Raw genomic sequence first — 21557 nt, 5'->3', positions numbered from 1 at the left:
TCCAACTTACTACTGCAACAAAAAGAATAAAATACCTAGGAATAAAGCTACCTAGGGAGACAAGAGACCTGTATGCAGAAAACTACATGACACTGATGAAAGAAATTAAAGATGATAAAAGCAGATGGAGAGATATACCATGTTCTTGGATGGGAAGAATCTATATTGTGAAAATGACTCTAGTACCCAAAGCAATCTACAGATTCAATGCAATCCCTGCCAAAAAACCAATGGCAGTTTTTACTGAACTAGAACAAAAAATCTTAAAATTTGTATGGAGGCACAAAACATCCCGAATAGCCAAAGCAATCTTGAGGGAAAAAAAACGGAGCTGGAGGAATCAGACTCCCCGACTTCAGACTATACTACAAAGCTACAGTAATCAAGAGAGTGTGGTACTGACACAAAAACAGAAATATACATCAGTGGAACAGGATAGAAAGCCCAGAGATAAACCCATGCACGTATGGTCAACTAATCTATGACAAAGGAGGCAAGGATATACAGTGGAGTAAAAATAGTCTCTTCAATAAGTGGTGCTGGGAAAATTGGACAGCTACATGTAAAAGAATGAAATTAGAACACTCCCTAATGCCATACACAAAAATAAACTCAAAATGGATTAGAGACCTAAATGTAAGACTGAACACTATAAAACTCTTAGAGGAAAACTTAGGAAGAACACTCTTTGACATAAATCACAGTAAGATCTTTTCTGATCCACCTTGTAGAGTAATGGAAATAAAACTAAAAATAAACAAATGGGACCTAATGAAACTTAAAAGCTTTTTCAAAGCAAAGGAAACTACAAACAAGACCAAAAGACAACCCTCAGAATGGGAGATAATATTTGCAAACGAATCAACAGACAGAGGATTAATCTCCAAAATATATTAACAGCTCATGCAGCTCAATATTAACAAACAGAGAACCCAATCAAAAAATGGGCAGAAGACCTAATTAGACATTTCTCCAAAGAAGACATACAGACGGCCAAGAAGCACATGAAAAGCTGCGCAACATCACTAATTATTGGAGAAATGCAAACCCAAACTACAATGAGGTATCACCTCACACGAGTTAGAATGGGCATCATCAGAAAGTCTACAAACAACAAATGCTGGAGAGGGTGTGGAGAAAAGGGAACCCTCTTGCACTGTTGGTGGGAATGTAAATTGATACAGCCACTATGGAGAACAGTATGGAGTGTCCTTAAAAAACTAAAAATAGAATTACCATATGACCTAGCAATCCCACTACTGGGCATATACCCAGAGAAAACCATAATTCAGAAAGGCACACACACCCCAATGTTCACTGCAGTACTATTTACAATAGCCAGGTCATTGAAACAACCTAAATGCCCATCGACAGATGAATGGATAAAGAAGATGTGGTACATATATACAGTGAAGTCTTACTCAGCCATAAAAAGGAATGAAATTAGGTCATTTATAGAGACATGAATGGATCTAGAGACTGTCATACAAAGTGATGTAAGTCAGAAAGCGAAAAGCAAATATTGTATATTAACGCATATATGTGGGACTCAGAAAGAGAAAAACAAATATTATATATTAACGTATATATGTGGAACCTAGAAAATGGTACAGCTGAACCGGTTTGCAGGGCCGAAATTGAGACACAGATGTAGAGAACAAACGTATGGACACCAAGGAGATAAAGCAGCGGGGCGGGTGGGGATGGTGGTGTGATGAATTGGGAGATTGGGATTGACATGTATACGCTGATGTGTATAAAATGGATGACTAATAAGAACCTTCAGTATAAAAAAAGAAAAATTGTGAAGAGATTGTCATTTTACTCTGTGCTGTATGCGATTTAACAAGTTAGCCTGCCACAGTTTCATGGATCTGTGGTAGGAAGACAAGAAACTATGGGTTCAGAGACTAAGGACCCTTTATCACTTGAAATAATGAGAAGCCAGAACATCAGCATTTGTTAATATTGTTTCATCCATCCAATTCTTGCCAAATGAAACAGAGTGCCCGATTACTCTTTCACAAGCAGTGGATTGCATTACAGGTGAGGAACCCTGAGTTCAGCAAACCTAAATATTTTGTAATCAACAGTAAGCATATCTGCTTTTTGCTCCCAAAGCAGATGCTATGTCTACATTCCAGGTTGTAAGCAAATTTGTGCTTTGCTCCAGAGGAAAACTCTATCTATGTCCTCCAAAGCTGTTCACAATACAAACATCCTTGAAAAGATAATTGAGAATAAAAGGCAGTGAGTATGTCTCTCACTTAAAAGACATGCAAACATATGACGATCCCATAGATAATTGCTTCTCAACATGGTGGTTCTTTCACTACAGGTACTTTGAGAAGCACGGATCTAGATGTTTGTTTGCTCACAAAAGTTATACTCTAGAGGTGTTCAACCTCTATTCTATATGATTCCAAGGGCCAGTGGTTGTGCCTCTGAAATCATTTTAGGGATTGGTAATTTTAAAAGAAAAGAAACCTTTGTTTCAGTTATGCATCATTCTTTTTTAAGAATGAAATCCTGGGACTTCCCTGGTGGTGCAGTGTTTAGGAATCCGCCTGCCAATGCAGGAGACACATGTTCAGTCTCTGGTCCAGGAAGATCCCACATGCCGTGGAGCAACTTAAGCCCGTGCGCCACAACTACTAAGCCTGCCCGCCTAGAGCCCATGTTCCTCAGCAAGTGCAGCCACCACAATGAGAAGCCCACACACCACAGCGAAGTAGCCCCCGCTCACTGCAACTAGAGAAATCCTGCACACAGTAACAAAGATGCAACTCAGCCAAAAAAAAAAGTGTTTAAAAAAGAAAAAAGAATGAGATCCTGCTGAACTGTAAAAAAAGAACTAGAGTAACCTAAATTGAAAGGGGTAAAGATAAGCCCCGGTTATGAGAAGTAACCACAATTTCTTGAGAATTTCTTCAAGAGAAATACAGATTAGAAAAGAACAAAAGCCCTTGAAGGCATTCTCTGGAGGATTTGCAAGATGGTATATATTTACACCTTGGAAGAACCAGGAAATTTCACTTCTTAATTTTATAGCTCATTTCATAGAAGAGACTATTTTTGCAATGCTAAGTGTGAAATACTGATTAGAAAGGTAAGAAATGGAAAACCCTGCTGTGTAAGAGGAGGAAAAGACATTGTGGTTAACTTCTAGATGTAAGAGAAATTAAATCAGTTAATTCCAGAGAAAACATATAGGCCAAAAGAAACTTATGGAGAAGTGAAAAATACAATAAGAAAACAAGGAATGGACTTCCCTGGTGGTCCAGTGATTAAGACTCTGGACTTCCCTGGTGGCGCAGTGGATAAGACTCTGCACTCCCAGTTCAGGGGGCCGGGGTTGATCCCTGGTTAGGGAACTAGATCCCACATGCATGCCGCAACTAAGGAGCCCAATTACTGTAACTAAGACCCAGCACAACCAAATAAATAAATATTAAAAAAAAAGAAGAGTCCTCACTTGCAATGCAGGGGATGTGGGTTCCATCCCTGATCAGGGAACTAAGATCCCACAAGCCGTGTGGTGTGGCCAAAAAGAAAGGAAAAGAAAGAAAACAAGCCAAAGTGTGGAATAGGTTGCATCTTTTAATCACAAAAGTGAGAAAGACCAAGAATATAGTAGACATCTGACCAAGTAGAGTTAAATCAAAGTTAAGGCTACACTCTGCAGACTCTAACTCCTAAGAATGGAAGTATATTGAGGAAAATGTCATGCAAATGAAATAAACAGTAATTAGAAGCACTGCTGCATATCATCTAGATAGCTTCATCTTGAGTGAAAGTCTGGAAAGGAGTTTGAAAGGGAGTTATGCTCCAGAGAAACAATGACATCTCAAAGGAGAAGAAGTTGAGTTAGATGCTCAGGGATGAGTTTATGTCTATGCACTCAAGAGAGGTTTTGGCAATTCCATACCTGTTGCTTTCCCCCTTCACACTATCAAATCAGAGTAGGTAATAAAGGAGGAAGTTGAACTTTCACATAGTTTCTCCTCTGCTTAGATGCTATAGGAGGCCCCATATAAGAGGAAAAGCTGAAAATCTTGTTTAATGCTCTAAAGTGGACTGGAACTGGTACAGGAGTCCAGGCAGCTTGCTACTTAGAATGCTCTCCTTGTTTGTATCATCTCCAAGAGGGTTGAATGTTGATCCCTCTCATGCGTGCGTGAGTGTAAAATATATGTAAAATTTTTAAATAATATATATAAAGCAATAACCCCTTGACTACCACATCCCCATTCCAATATCATTTCTGTCCCAGATACACATACTATCAGTTTGGTATTTCTCCAGACCTATGCACAGATATTTATGTTATCACATATGTATGTATAAAATGGGATTATATACAAGAGGGATCAGAAAACTATAGCTTGGGGGTCAAATCTTTTTGGCCACTTGTTCATTTACTACCTGTGAGCTAAGGTTGGTTTTTACATTTTTTAATTGTTACTTTTAAATAGTTATATGAAAACTCATATGACAACTTCAGTTTTGTCTCTTGGTCTTGGTCTGCAAAACCTTAAATATTTGCTATCTGACCCTTTAAGAAGTGGTTTGTCAATCCTGGATATAGAATGAACAGTTTTCCAAAATATCTTAATGTATATGTAAAAACGTGTCTTAGATATCTTTCCGTGAATCTGTCTTATTCGTTTTAGCTGAAAGATGATATTGCATAGTACGGATTATTGCTGCGTAGAACATATACGTCTTGGTAGATATTAAGGTATTGTCCCATCTTTAATGTCACAAATAATGTTGAAATACGCATACTTTTTGTGCACATGGGCAAGTATTAGTTTTATAAACATGATTACTGAGTCCCTTGGTGACTTAGATAAATGTTAACATTTTAATTTTTTTAATAACACACATTATAATTTTTCCTATCGTGGAACAACTGAAGTGCAGAAATGATATAATCAAGTAATTTAGACTTCAGCTTCATTTTATATTAATATATGTATTTTTGCAAAAACTGCCAAGAATGCATACAGTTCTGCCTAAAAGAGTCTTTAGTGTATGATACATGTTTGCAAACTTAACAAGGAGAGAGAAGAGAAAGGATTTCTAGCACCTAAAATGTTATTAGTGAACTATATCATCCTTATCATTAATCATTATCTGTTATGTCATGTTTGCTCTCCATCTGGTTGGGTATCAGGTGTGATGCTGAAGAGTTTCAGTATATTGATTCCCAACTAGTTACTACTGGTGGCAGGCAGATTAGGTTACTCTGTGACTATTTATTAACTCTGTTAATTGTTTGACAAATTATTATTGACTACAATTCACACAATGATAGATGGCCAATAAGATGTTAAAGAGCATTTACTGTACTTTTTTGAATTCTTGTTAGATCTTACATTTTAAAATTTAAAATTAAGAAGCATTCTTCCTTTAAGGGGATGAATGAGTTATGTTATAAAATTAAGGTGTGAATAATTTTAGTATGGAAATGAAACCTCATTTAAAATAGAGTAATGAAGACCAAATTAACCTTAAATGCTCACACAATTAAGGGTTGTTGTCAAAATCTTTCATTCTTCTCTGATAATGAGTGTATTAGAAGAGGGTTCTACTAATCAATATTATAACAGTAGGAGAGCAAACCTGGGAAAGAATACAAAGTTAGTGGAATAGTCCATGATACAAATGCTTTCTGAATGGAGTAATGATAGGGAGACAAATGTGAATTCATGTTCTTTTCCAGCACTTTTATGCATATGAAATTTCAGTAAGGCCTGAGCAAGAGAAAATAATGAAACATGTTTTATTATTTTCACCTTTAAACTTGAAAAAAAAGGAGTTTAAACTTCAAAAATTTGCTTATTTGAAAATTGTTTTTAAATTTAGAAAATATAATGTGAATTGGCCTGAATACTGGAAACTAATTCTAAGAAATGAGGATGAATATTGTATAAGAATTCAACAACGAAACTTATTTCTGACTTTCCTTCAACTCAGCTTATATCTATCTTATTCATCGGTGCTTTCCTATATTAACTAGAGTAATGCAAGCTAATGTGACAAATAAACCTCAAAATTGTACTGACTTAACACAATTGAAGCTAATTTCTTGCTTGGATAACAGTTCTGATGCAGGTGTTCCCAGTCAGAATGTGGCTCTACTCAACCTGAAGATTTAGGAATTCGGATTTTTCCATCGTGGAACTGCCTCTCTTATTCTCTAGCATTCTAGAGTTGACTGTGCTCAGGTAGAATAAAAGGAAAAAAGAAGGTGGAGAAGCCCTAACACTTCTTAACCTTGTCACAATAAAAGTGACATATGCCACTTTTATATTCCATTAGCAAGAAATAGTCTTATGACTTCACTTAAATGCAAGGGAGGCTGGGAAATGTACTTTCTGTCTGGGCATCCAGTTCTCAACCACTACCTGTTCTGTGGAGGAGCAGCATAAATTTTGGTGCATGGTTAACTGTTTGACGTAACTGTTTCAGAGAAGATGTTACATTTATATTTGTGGAATGAATGAGGTTTGCATTTGTTTGGACTGCTTTCTGGGAGGGAAAATGATCATCAAGGTGAAGGGTCATCCATGAGAATCATGAAGTTTTCTCTCTTTTGTAAATGGCAATACGTAGAAGCAATGTGCCAGCCACTTTCCAGCTTCATCACACCATAAGACCCCTCTTATGCTCTGCTTCCTTGGTCTACACATTCTTTCTGAAATCTAACAACAGGACTGCAAAGTTCCTATGACATGCAACAACTGTAAAGAATACATCCTATTTCAAAACCCCAAAATTCTCATCCATTCCATGAAGTTTTCCTAAACTAACTGAAACTATCACTCTTCTGTTACCTTATATTTTCTTAACTATCTCATTCAAAATGACCTCTTCTTAATTTCACATTGATTTATAATTAGCAGTGGCTCTGTCTGAATTACAATTTTTATTTATGTTCTAATTCCTTCCCTACCTCACTCTGTTCATCAAATATATTTATAAGCATACCAGCAGATATCTACACATTGCAAGGAAGTGGCTTCTTAAAGAGATCTTTCAGTGAATTAAGCCCATGTTTGAAAGATTGGCTATGTTAAAATATATCAAATACTTACTGGTCCAAATAATAATACTGGAATCAACAGGTGGGGATTGGAGAGAGGTAGATTTTAGTGCAATATGAGCAGACACTTTTAGAGAGGCAATTGGGGGTAGTAGAAAGAACACTGTACTTGGAATCTAAACACCTTGGTTTGCACCTGCAGTACCACTTAATGGTTTTGTGATTTCAAACAGGTCACTTACTCTCTCTAAATTTTAATTTCCTGATGCACAAAATGAAAATTATTAACAACAACTTTGTCCTTCTCCATACAATTTGTATGAATATGAAAAATAATATCAATGAAAGTCTCGTCTAAATTTCAATGTTTTGCTCAAATACATCATTGTCACTTACTGGAACTGTCTCTTCATGGAACAAGGCATCGCACCCAGTAATAGATTCTCTTTAACTTGAGCCATGATGCTTGTGCACAGTAGGTCTTCAATATGAGTTTCAAGTTCGGTTGAGTGCCCGCAAGGGTCTCCTCAAACTGTGAGATAATCTGGTTTTATTCAACTGAACCTCCTTATTTTGCAGATGAGGAAAGGAGAGGTGAAGTCACTTACAGAAGTGTAATTGCATGAGCACAGCACATTTACCCTAATGGCAGCATACTCTGGAATCATGTGGGCTTTGGCCTTTGCTCTGTCTGGGCTTCAGCCTTTGCTCTGTCTGGGCTTCCTTTAGCCCTTTCAGTCAACTTATTTTGGTTGCTGTTTTCTTGTGTGCTGTGGCCAGCAAATGCTCTTGACTTCATATAAGATAATTCATCCACACTCCAAAGAGGTTTAAGTCATTCATCTATGAATATCTTGATGACTCAACTGGCTTTTAAAGAGGGAGAAATCATTCAAATGGCTGTTTTACTTGGTACCCAAGTTCAATATGTTTTCTAGTTTAAGTTGAACCTGATGTGGTCATCAAAGAATTGAATTATCTTTGGTTCAGTATGATTTAATACATAAACTAGCTCTATGAAAGGGTAGAATATTAGAGAACGATTTTATAATAATTCAGATTGTATGACTATATAATTTGAAATCAAGAAAAACATATCCTTACCACTGTGGCATCTATAACATTAGTATATTTAGAAGTCTAAAAGCTGATATTTCCTGGTGTCTAAGGAAATATTTTCCAATTAAGCTTTCAGCAGATATTTTTATTCTTTGGTTGGTTTATACTGCATGAAATAGTTCAAGATGAGATGGGTTTCTTGCTCAAATTAAGCAGTTTGATATGATGGTGACAGAGGGGGTAAATAACTAAAGATTCATTCAGTTACTGATGACTTGACCTCTCATTTTATCTCTGTCAATATGTACCTTAGCATGGGTCAAGTTAATTTGTTTAAAATATCTGCTTTGGGGACGTGGAATTACATGATTTTCTCTGGTATTTTTTTGGTTATCTTAACTGAGGTTACCGAGTGTGTTAAATTGTAAATATCCCCCTTTCTCTACATTCTTACCATTAACATATTCTGGTCATAAAATCCCTGATTTAGAGAAATTAATTGTGTCATATTATTCTAAATATATAGAGAATAACCTTATGTAATTTTAATGAAAAAAAAACATCACAGTGAAGATATAAAGTGAAATTATAACGTATTGATCTGTTTTACCAACAAACTATAGTTGCTAGTATTGAAAAATAATGTAGTTAGAATGTGCTATAACTTGCATATTGGAAAAAAATATTTCATTTCTGTAAGCTTTTTAATATTGTTTCTATTCCATTGAAAACTTCTTCTAAGCCTTGAAAAACACAGGAAAGACTGTTGATAGAGTCTCATGATATATAAAAACCAGGCAGCATTTTAAACTGGTTTATTACAGCTTTCACACATGTGATTAACAGGTATATAAAAGATAGTGCTGTCTAAAAATTTTATAACTGGAAGTGTTTCTTAGAGTTGCAGTTTGAGTATATAATCACAAGCTTGCATATAGCTTTATGAAATCTGAGCATTTTCTTCATCCATTGAAAGTGTTCAGCATAACCCCTGGCATATAGTATGGCCCTTGGATGTTAGTTGTCCTTATTATTATCTATGAAATAGAGGACCTGAACTAGATCTACATAACATGCCCCAATGAGCTAAGTTTATTCTTCTTTTCTAAAGTCTTTCTTAATGTACTTCAAGCTGTGTATCTGATTCTAGATGTGATGTTCTCACAGGGAAATATTAATTTTTCTAAGATTCTCTTTTTTTAATTCTTGAAAATGCAAACAATGATTGTCACAAAACAAACCAGTTTATCACTTTTCCTCAGAGAAGGTATGTTTGTGCATGTGCATAGCTGTGAAATTAGTGACCAGCACTTTTAAGTTTTGCCCATTTGAGCTCTCTCATGCCCATAGCAGCATTTTTTCAGCCAATATGTAGACAATTCCAATCCCACTACAGAACATCAAAACTAGAATTTTAGTCTGACTTTTGCTTTCTGTACAAAATATTTTAAAATTAATTTTTGGAATTTATATTTCTAGTAGGATGCTAGGCTTTAGAGATACAAATAAAATATCATCCTTAATTTTAAGGCAACAAAAACTGGGAAGAGATACAGACATGTAACTATTTATTTCTATTATTTAGTATAGTATCATATTATATTATCTAATAATCTGGTAAGTGCAATGGGAGGTGTACATGGTGATACAGATGTAGGGCATCATATCATAAAAAAGGTGAACAGGAAATTACTTGGCACTTTCTTTAAATTTAAAGAAAGTGGTTGAATTTGAAGATGGAGAGAAAAGAGAGGAGGTGAAAAGGATGAGAGGAGGTGGAAAGGACATCTTAATCTATATAGATAGGAGCAAAGGCAGGAAAATAATAATTAAAATGGATTTGTGGGACACTGGCTAGCAAACTAAAGCAGGTCAGTATAGCAGGAGAATGAATTAAGGAATATCTGGAAATTTTTCTTATTGGTTTTAGACACATGCAGCCAGAGCTTGCAACCTACTTGAAAGCATTTGAACATCTCACCACCCAGTCTACAGGGGCATTCTCCTTTTCTGAACTTTAGCAGTCACTACTACATATTTGATTAATTTGTCAATTATACATGAACTTCCCTGATATATTTCTAAAGTTCTTTTGATTTTCTTAAACTACAAATTCTTATTGCTTTACTTCTCACATAAATTCTTTAAAGGCAAAGTTTAAATATATCATGTATGCCCTACATTGCATACATGCTTCATATACAATTGATATTTGGTAGTATTTTGTCATTAACCTATATACTTTGTGTTAATATTTGTTTTGATTTATTATTCCCAAGTCATCACCTCTGTTATAGGTTGACTTGTGTCCCTCCAATGAAGATATAGTGCTTCTGAATGTGATCTTATTTGGAGATAGGGTCTTTAAAGGGGTAATCACATTAAAATGAGGTCATTTAGAATGGGTCCTAATCCAATATGACTGGTGTCCTTATAAAAAGAGGGCATTTGTAAACAGAGGGAAATACATAGAGGAAGAGAGTGTAAGGAGACATAAGGAGAAGGTGGCCATCTACACACCAAGCAGGGAATGACAAAAGAGTCTTCCTCATAGACCTCAGAAGGAACCATCCTTGCCAACACCTTGATTTCAGGATGTCTAGCCTCCTCCAGAACTGTAAGATAATACATTTCTGTTCTTTAAGGCACCCAGTTTGTGGTACTTTATTGCAGCAGCCCTAGTAAACTAATAGAACCTCTAAAATGACTTTACAATCCGGCTGAAATGTTTTCACCACACAAAACAAAATTAAGTCTTATAAGTTTTAAAGTCTGTTGAATATCCTAGATTCCTGAGCACACAGAAAATTACTCAGTCTCTGCTTCAGTCATTGTTGGAAGACCTGGACCATGGGTGTGACAGTTGATTTTATGGTGTCAGCTTGACTGGCTGCAGGATGCCCAGATTAACCATTATTTCTGGGTGTGTCTATGAAGGTGTTTCCAGAAAATATTTGCAAATGAAGCAACTGACAAAGGATTAATCTCCAAAATTTACAAGCAGCTCATGCAGCTCAATATCAAAAAACAAACAACCCAATCCAAAAATGGGCAGAAGACCTAAATAGACATTTCTCCAAAGAAGATATACAGATTGCCAACAAACACATGAAAGAATGCTCAGCATCATTAATCATTAGAGAAATGTAATTCATAACTACAATGAGATAATCATCTCACACCAGTCAGAATGGCTATCATCAAAAAATCTACAAACAATAAATGCTGGAGGGGGTGTGGAGGAAAGGGAACCCTCTTGCACTGTTGGTAGGAATGTAAATTGATACAGCCACTATGGAGAACAGTATGGAGGTTCCTTAAAAAACTAAAAATAGAACTACCATACGACCCCGCAATCCCACTACTGGGCATATACCCTGAGAAAACCATAATTCAAAAAGAGTCATGTAGCACAATGTTCATTGCAGCTCTATTGACAATAGCCAGGACATGGAAACAACGTTAAGTGTCCATCGACAGATGAATGGATAAAGAAGACGTGGCACATATATACAATGGAATATTACTCATCTATAAAAAGAAACAAAATTGAGTTATTTGTAGTAGGGTGGATGGACCTAGAGTCTGTCATACAGAGTGAAGTAAGTCAGAAAGAGAAAAACAAATACTGTATGCTAACACATATATATGGAATTAAAAAAAAGTCATGAAGAACCTAGGGGCAAGATGGGAATAAAGACACAGACCTACTAGAGAATGAACTTGAGGACACAGGGAGGGGGAAGGGTAAGCTGAGACAAAGTGAGAGAGTGGCATGGACATATATACACTACCAAATGTAAAATAGATAGCTAGTGGGAAGCTGCACAGCACAGGGAGATCAGCTCGGTGCTTTGTGACCCACTAGAGGAGTGGGATAGGGAGTGTGGGAGGGAGGGAGACGCAAGAGGGAAGAGATATGGGGACATATGTATATGTATAACTGATTCACTTTGTTATAAAGCAGAAACTAACACACCATTGTAAAGCAATTATACTCCAATAAAGATGTTTTTTTTTAAAAAAAAAGAGATTAGCATTTGAATCAGTGGACTCTGTAAAGTAGCTTGTGCTCCCCAATGTGGGTGATCGTCATGCAACCTTTTGAAGGCCTGAATAGAACAGAAGGCAGAAGAAAATTATCCATTTATCCTATCCTATTGGTTCTGTTTCTCTGGAGAACCCTGACTAATACGAGTGATAAACAGGGAAAGAGTCTTGATGTACTTTTCCATTTCAAATATATCTTACACTCATAAGGGAAGTTTTATAAATACCTGCAAATGTTATTTGTCAGTCAGTTGCTGGTTGTCAATCATCTCTCAATTATGCATATATGAAGTATTCAGAGCTGGTTAATCTCAGGCTGATTTCTTTGTGCCTCCCCGGCACACATGTGATATCACTCTCTGTTCCATCAATTGATATGTGCTTAGGAAACGCAGACTAATTTAATATTATCCTGAACTAACACATAAAAAGCTAAGTCTGTTTAGAAATTCATGCATTCCCAAAGACAAATATGTATCATATCTCTATTAACAGATAGTTTGGATTATTTAATGAAATGGCTCATTTCCTTGATAATCAAGAGTATAATAATCTCTGTGTTTAACACTGTTATAACTTTAGGTTTTAAATTGTTAATCATCAGTCAGATGTTTTTCATTTCAGTTTTCTGTACTGTTTAGGCCAGCATTACAGTGCCAGCTGATGTAGTTTGGCACAAAAGGAAGAAATCTATCTGGCAATCTTAACTGCTAAGGTTCGGAGACTTTATTGAGTTCCACTCTCAGCTCTTAACAACACCTGCCTCTTTGGTGACTGCCTGTACCTGAGGCACAAGTGGAATCCAAGCTGCCATTTCACGCTTTATATCTTCCATCTTCTAACCCCTCGTTCTTGCTGCTCATGTGGACAATTGATTGAAATTTGATATGACTACAACCTCTTTCCTAAGAATTTGGAATGTGGACTCAGTGAAGGAAGGCACCTTTGTAGGTGCTTGGATCTTATTATGTGACTTCAGAATCTATGAGTAGCCAGGTTTTCTGGCTTATATGAACTGGGAAGCAGATATGGCAGATCAACAAATAAGAGAATAAGAAAGCAAATGTTTAAGACTTCTTGCTGGGCTTCTCAGGCCCTGGTTTAATTTCTTTCCGAAGCCCTGTTCCAATATTGCCCTTGAGTGTCGTAAGACTTCTCTATGTCCTTAAAATACTCCTGTCTTATGAAGTTAAGCTAATATAGAAATCATTTGGTCAAATCTCCTTCTTTTGTAAATGAGGATATTGAGGTCCAGGGAAGTTAAATTGTGGGTCCAAGTTCACAAAGAATTAGTATTAGAACTAGGAGAAGGACACATACCTCCAAATTCCCAGGTAATGTTTCATTTTGAGATAATTGGTCAGAGCAGTTCTCTGTCTTTGAAAATAGCTGAGTTGGAAGCTAATAACTAGTAGATATATCTATTAGTAAAATAATTATCATTCACTGTCTACTATGTGCTATTTGCATTCTAGGCCCTAGGGATATAGCAGTGGATGAAAAAAATGAGGTGTCTGATATCATGACACTTACAGAAATTATACTCTATCATCAATGTAGTCAAGACCCTTTGAATTTCTCTGGTAGGATGGATAGATTTGTACAAATGCATCTTTTTGCTGGTCTTCCCTAAGGCAAAGTTCATAAATACACAAAATGGTTGGCTGAAGCCACAAGTACAGGTTGGTCCTCACAGAATGTAGAGAAGCCAGCTGGTCCCCAGGAAACAACAGGAATGGGAAATACAACATAAAGCACTGGAGGGCATACTTATACCACATGTGCCCCATGGTTCTGACCTGTCCAATATGTCAGCGCACTGAGAAAGTTTAGGGAATTTTAACTCCTTAGAGAAAACAGTGGTTGTAAATATGTACTAGCCTTCTTGCCCCTTTTTATTTGATTTTCATCATAAATCATCGCTAATTGCTGTAGACCTCTTGGCCTCAATCAGCTGACATGTATGCCCTGGTATTTAGAACTCTCAATGCTTTAAAACGTGAGATGCTACATTTGCAAGCACCATGATTTCAACTCCTTTACATCAAATTTAAGGTCTTCCATGATCTGGCTACAGGTACATATGTACCTCATATGTATGAAAAGAAATTAACAACTGGTAACTGAAAGAAAAATATCTTATTCTGAAGTTTTCCTTAAAATTCCACACAAGTCCAATCAAATCAAAATATTTATCTTCCTGTATTCCACCACTACCACCACCTGCCTTCATGATTCCTTTCCACTTATGCCTTTGCCTCTGCAATTCAATGAATCAAGAGTGCCTCCTTCCTATCTCAGAGCTTCAATAGCCTCTCCAACAGCTGTTATTCCACCTTTGTTCCTTGAGTGTAAGGCCAGTTTAAACACACTGAAGATTCCAGGTAAGTGCTTGCCTTACCTTCTTTATCACTAGAGTATATACCTATGTGACCATCTCCTGGACAACAGGCCGGGAGGAGAAATCTGCTAGGAAGCATTTCCACCATGGTAATTATATGTGTAAGGAAAGTCCCTTCCCCTTCCTTCCAGCTTTAGCTGTAGAACTGAGATGCAGATATGTATTTGCTGTAGCCAATTTACCACTCTGATGGGGAGATTGAGACAATCTCAAGAGAAATCCATTCAGAGTACTGCCATTATTGAGCCACTCAACCAATCCAGGTGCCACCCAGCTCCACACTTCTTGTTACAAAGGAAAAATAAATCTTTAAAGTCACTTTTATCTGGGTATTTTCATACTTGCAACAAACCCATGCCAACTGTTTTTAGGCTACTGCATTACTCTATTTGTACCTACATCTGTTTAGCCCTTCGTATCTTATATTAAAATTATTTACTTATAACTTATATGAATATTTTACTTTATGATTAACTAAGGTGTTCTCTCATGTTAAACAAGAACAAACTGAAGCCTGCAGCAGTGCACTGTCTGAAGGCACACAACTAGAAAGGGGCAATTCTGATTTTAAGCTCATAACATCCTTGAGGTATAGCTTCTCTTGCATAATTAGCCATATGCTGGTGATTTTTAACAGTGCTGAATTTTCATAGGTTCCTCTTTCACAAATTGCCTTCCTACAAGAAAACTGGGTTTATGTGAATGTTTGTCGATTGGTGACTTCATGACTTATAACTATACTTGGCTATGGCTTCCTGATGGGGATAATTCTGATTGGTTCACACACTAAGAGAGTCTTTAGTATTTCTCAGAATATGTGAGAAGAAGTATAGCTTAGTGGTTATGTGAATGGACTTGAGTCAGAATGTTGACTTCACACCCAGATTCCACATTTGTTAACTGTGAGCCCAAGACAAAGTAACAATAGAAATTACGTCTAAAATCAGCTCTTTCTCTAAAATCTGCTATGATATCTTCTGTCTGTTTTTACTGTAGGAAACTATTATATTTAAACCACTGAATAAAGCACACATGGTCTAGTACATAGGTGCTCAAAATGTGTTTAAATGAATGAAATGTGATAGGTGAATATCACCCAAGCCTTCTTTCATTGACATTAGTATTTAGTAATAAAAGTTTCCTAGAGAAAATACACAGGGGCAAATAATAGATACTGGGTTATTGTGTGTACTAAACCAGCTTTTCTGTCAGTTTCACCTTGTATCTCCCAACATCACAGGAATTATGGTTAAGGCAAAATATCTATTGTAGCCTCAGAAATGTTACAGTGCTGAAGCTTTGGGCTCCCAATTATATAAAAATTCATAATTGCCCATGGCATGATTTCTTTTAAGTCTAAATCCCAAGGGCTCTATCTAGTTTTCTTGCCATGTTAACCTCTTATAACTCACCCTGGCAGGTTTCTTTACACTCTTTCTCTTAACATGCATTTTTTGTGTGTGTGTGTGGCCACAGTTCTTTTCAGAGTCTTATTTGCTCAATGAGACATAAGAATCCAGTTCTTTCAAGAAAAAGCCAATTAAAAGTTTATTAAAGCATGTATCGCCAACTCGACAGGCCCCTCTGGATCCATTTGAGCTTATGATCATAGTGAGTCTTCAGGAAGGTTTTTATTTCACAAACCACTGAGCCCTTCCAAGCCACATACTGTTTGATAATTAGGGGCTGTATTATGTGTGATAGAAACCCAGTACTGAAGAAAACAGTGGAAGAGACTAATAGAGACAACCAGCTGTTGTTTTTCTGCCACTGTACCACTTGACTTAAACTATGTTGCCATCCAGATTTATTTGGAGCCAAAACCTTTTCCTCACAGTAATGCAATGGGAACGAGAACACTGTGCCATCCTGCTGTATTGCCACAGCAATAGCTAACATCTGTGTGGGCTTTACAATTTACAGTGTCCTTTTTTATTTATCTTATTTAATCCTCACAATGTAACTGCCAAGTAGGAAAACGTGGCCTTGTTTCAGAGGTGAAAAAGATATGCATGACTCTATGTGACGTGTTCGTTCAAAGTGCAGTGGTGGAGCCAGGACCATTTGGCTTCTCTTTGGTTCCTCATACTTGCCATCATCATCTATGTTTATTTTGATACCTGTGGAGACTCCAACTTGTTCTTCCTTATTCTCTGATGTCAGCAGTCCTGTGGTTTCTATAACACCAGCCAGCACTTTCCCTCCAACCACTTTTGACTGGGAACCATCAGTCCAATGACCATTGACCATTGGGTCAGCCCAGCTTAATTGGCTAATTCCAAACTGCTGTCCCTGCTGAGCTAACAGGGACAGAAGGCTCTTATGGCATTAATCCCTAAGGGAAACTTCAAAAGAAGGCAACATGGCTATTTTAGAAATTTCTCCCTTGGTAACTGCCTTGTCACCACAGTTCACCTGATTTAGATTTGAGCAATGTTCAAGACCAAGTTTTACCAAATGAAAGCACATATAGGAACTATTTAGAAATTACCCATCTGGTAGTTTCATTTCTCTTTAGGAAAGTTCCTCGGTTTTATTAATCTTTGTGTTGCTTTTGAAGTCAAACCTGCTGGTCTTGCAGATCCTGCTTCCTTGCAGCTAGGACACATATTTATAATCATTATTTCCACTCCTTGAAGGCAACCTTTGGACTTTGATCACTTTACATTAGTTAATACTCCCCTGGCATCCTTGAGTTGTACCTTATAGAACTGGCAAACAATTTTAGCATCCTCATCTTTCATATAACATGTTCACAAATGAAGAATCTGTGATTATTCTAGTGAGATGAGTACCGATATTTTTAGGATTCATGATGCTTCTTTCATGTTGATATAGAGAATAGAGAGACTGCTATTTTTACACTGTTGTCACCTTCTAACACTTCCTGAAAAGGTAATGACAAGGTAAATATTATAGGCAATATTTTTTTATAAGTTTATTTGTTTATTTATTTTTTGACTGCGTTGGATCTTTGTTGTTGCACACGGGCTTTTTCTAGTTGCCGCAAGCAGGGGCTACTCTTCGTTGCGGTGTGCAGGCTTCTCTTGTTGTGGAGCATGGGCTCTAGGCATGTGGGCTTCAGTAGTTGTGGCATGCGGGCTCAGTAGTTGTGGCTTGCAGGCTCTAGAGCGCAGGCTCAGTAGTTGTGGCACACAGGCTTTGTTGCTCCACTGCATGTGGGATCTTCCTGGACCAGAGCTCAAACCCGTGTCTCCTGCATTGCCAGGAGGATTCTTAACCACTGCACCAAAAGGGAAGTCCCATTATAGGCAATATTGAAAGATATATTTTAAAGTAAATTTATAATTTTAATCCTATTCTTGATGTTCCATTTCTTCCCTCCCTCTTTCCTTCTTTTCTACCTTCTTTCCCTCTCTGTTTTATTCTTTCTGATATCGGCTCTGATGCTCTATAGAAATATGAGTGGCACTAATTCCAGAGGAATCTTCCTTCAATGAAATAATCTTTGCCCCCAGTTTAAGCTAAGTTTGTAAAGCAAGGTGTGGCAAAAATGATTACAAACAAGAACATCTCTCTTCCAATATACGTGGCTTCATTAATATTTCAAATATTTAGAATCTTCTTCCTTTTTCCAGTTTTTCACAGTGATTTTTTTTCTTAAGCTTGGAATGTATGCTTTGGAAGAAATTATAAAGGTTACTAGAGATGCTTATTAGGTGGCTCTGAGAGGAGGGCCTGAGGCTGCAAAATTAAAGTGAAAAGATGAGCATAGAATGAGTATCTTGTATGCGTTGCTTCTAGAGATATAGTCATAATGACCTCTCAATTTCTGGAACAAGCCTAGCTTAGTCTCATGGGCAAGCCTTAATACATTCTGGCCCTAAACCTGGAATTTGGAATTTTTTTTTCCAGTATCTTTGTCTGAATGACTCCTCAAACATCAGGGCTCAACTCAAATGTCATCTACTCAGAGGAGCCTCCCTCTGATCACTGTAATGCAGGTCCCTCTGTTATTCTCTAACACTGTATTCTGTCTATCATTCATTGTAATTATTTTTCTATGTTTACTTGATTTTGTCTTCCTTCTCCAACAAAATGTAATCTTCATGAGTCTGGAGACCTTGTGTACCTTGTTTCCATTTTATTTCCAGCAACTGAAGTGGGGACTGGCACATTGCAGGAATCCATAAGTATTTGTTGAAAGAACGAGTGAAGTCGTTTTTTCATAATGATTCTGAATTATTGAAATTGCCAGTAGGGAGCTGAGGTGGGGCAATACACAGATATGTGGAATCCTGAATCTGTTTCCGTATTTGTTTTACATTTTTGTTCAGGTTTATTGAGGTGTAATTAATATATGGGTCCAATATAAAATGCACATTTTGATGAGTTTTGATATATGTATACAGACATAAATCATCACTGCAATCAAGATAATGAACATAATAGTCACCCTTCCCCCACTGCCACTTTGTCATTCCCTCTGACTTCCGCTACCCACACATCATCAGACAAATACTGCTGTATTTTCTGTCACTGAAGATTAATTTTCATTTCTAGAACTTCATATAAATGGGATCATAGAGTATGTAGGGGTTTTTGGCCTGGCTTTTTACACTCAACATAATTATATTGAAATCCATCCATGTTGTTGCATGTATCAATAGTTCATTTATATTTGTTGCTGAATAATATCCCACAGCATAATTTGTTTATGCATTCACTGTTGATGGAAATTTGGGTTGTTTCGAACCCAAATAAATGTTTCAATTGCTACATCATTGTATTGAATTGATTTTTTTCATCATCAAACAATAACCCTCTTTATCCCAGGTAATATTCTTTGTTCTGAAATCTGTTTGGTCTGACATCAACATAGGGTCCTCCAGTTTTGTATCGATTAATGTAGGGATGGTGTCTGTTTTTCCATTCTTTTACTGTTAACCAACTTGTTTATTTATATTAAACGGGTTTAAAATGGTACTTCCACTTCCAGTCAAGGTATTTACGCTTCCACCAAAAACAACTAAAAAAATGGACAAAATGTGAGATAATTGTTTTCAGCATTGAGCTTTGTGCAGTACAGGGCAGCAGCTCCTGGAGAGAGTGGAAACAAGTGAAGTGAGTCCTACAACATAGCAGTTTAGTATGTGGAGAGTGTTTCTAGGTAGCAGTAAAGGAGGAAGAAACTAAGGCAGAGCCCAGTGGATGCCCAGAGTTTAGGAAATGGAGCTGGAATGTTAAGAAGGACCAGTAAGAGATTAATAGATTGGTAAAATTGTAGACATAGAAATAGACACTATTGAAAATGAAACAGGGGACTTTCCTCGTGGTCCAGTGGTAAAGAATCCACCCTACAATGCAGGGGACTTGGGTTTGATCCCTGGTCAGGGAACTAAGATCCCACGTGCCACGTGGCAACTAAGCCCACGCGCCACAACTGCTGAGCTTGCTCACCTCAGTGAGAGAGCCCACGTGCTGCAAACTACAGAGCCCTGGAGCACGTGCGCCCAAACTAGAGAGAAGCCCTTGCACTGCAATGAAAGACCCCACATGCTACAACTAAGACCTGACACAGCCTAAAATAAATTAAATAAATAATAAAAATTTTTAAAAATAATAAAATGAAACAGAAAAAAATAAAATAAAGAGACCATCATTGAGCTGTGGTATAGCTTCAAATGGCCTAATGTACATGTAATTGTGGTCCTGAAGGAGAATAGGGAGAAGGAGCAACAGAAAAAAAATTTGAAGATTTATTGCTTTTTTTTAAATTTTATAAAAATTAGACATAGATGTAAGAATCACAACCATCCCCAAGCACACAGTATATAAAGAAAATTATACCAAGGCATATCAAAATCAAATTTCTGGGAGCTAATGTTAAAGAAAATATATTATTAGCAGTCTGAGGGGGGAAAGAAAAAGACACATTACATACAGAGGAGCAAATATAAGAATGGCAGAAGAATTCTCATAGGAAACAAAGCAATCCAGAAGACATTAAAGCTGCATATTCCAAGTATGTACTGAAAGAGAAGTCTATCAATGTAGAAATCTGTACAGAGCAGGAATATCTTTCAGAAATGAAGACAAGATAAAGACTCCTCAGGCATAATTATGCAGAAAGCATTCATCACCAGCAGACGTACACCAAAGAAATGTTAAAGTGAATCCTAGAGGCAGAGGGAAATGATGTCATATAGAAAGCCAGATCTTCACAGAGGAATGGAAAGCAAAGGAAATGGGAAATTTGTATGTAAATATATAATATTTTTCCTATTTTTAAAGGGTATTTAAAAATGACTGATTAAAGCAAAAACAGTAACAATACATAGTATAGTTTATAATACATGTGGAAGTGAAATAAAAACTAGAACAAAAGATGGTAAAGTAAGTATACCATTGTATTTTTTTAATATACTGAAGTGGTATAGTATCACTTAAAATAGACTTATGATATTAAAAATGTATACTGTCATCTCCAAAACAACCACTAACAAAAGAAGTAAAATGAAATTATTAAAACCGTACTTAACCCAAAAGAAAGCAATAAAAGAGAAAAAAATGGAGTAATAGCAGATGTCATAAATAGAAAACAAATAGCAAGATGTTATATTGAAACCAAACTTTGTCAATAATCACAGTAAATGTAAATAGTCAAAACAGCCCAATTAAAAGGCAGAGATTATTAGATTGGGTTTTTTTTGTTTCGTTTTTTTAAGGGAGAATGCAAGATCCAACTATATAGTGCATAGAGCTACTTAGCTACAGTATTCCTTCTACATCTTTGAATTGTAGCAAACAAAAGTACCAACTATAGAACAATAAAACACACACACATAAAAAACACACACAAATCACCAGATTGCAATTATGCAAGTGACTCAATACAAAACTAATGAATTAAAAATAGAATAACATTTGAGCACAATCTGTAAAAATCACCTAAAACAATAAACATGGGGTAAGGTATCATTATGACCGTCTACTTCTCCAATCTCTACCTCCTCATTCCTTCTGAATATACAC

Source organism: Orcinus orca, chromosome 10, assembly GCF_937001465.1.
Source record: "Orcinus orca chromosome 10, mOrcOrc1.1, whole genome shotgun sequence".
NCBI lineage: Eukaryota > Metazoa > Chordata > Mammalia > Artiodactyla > Delphinidae > Orcinus > Orcinus orca.
Note: the sequence above shows the minus strand (reverse complement) of the source record.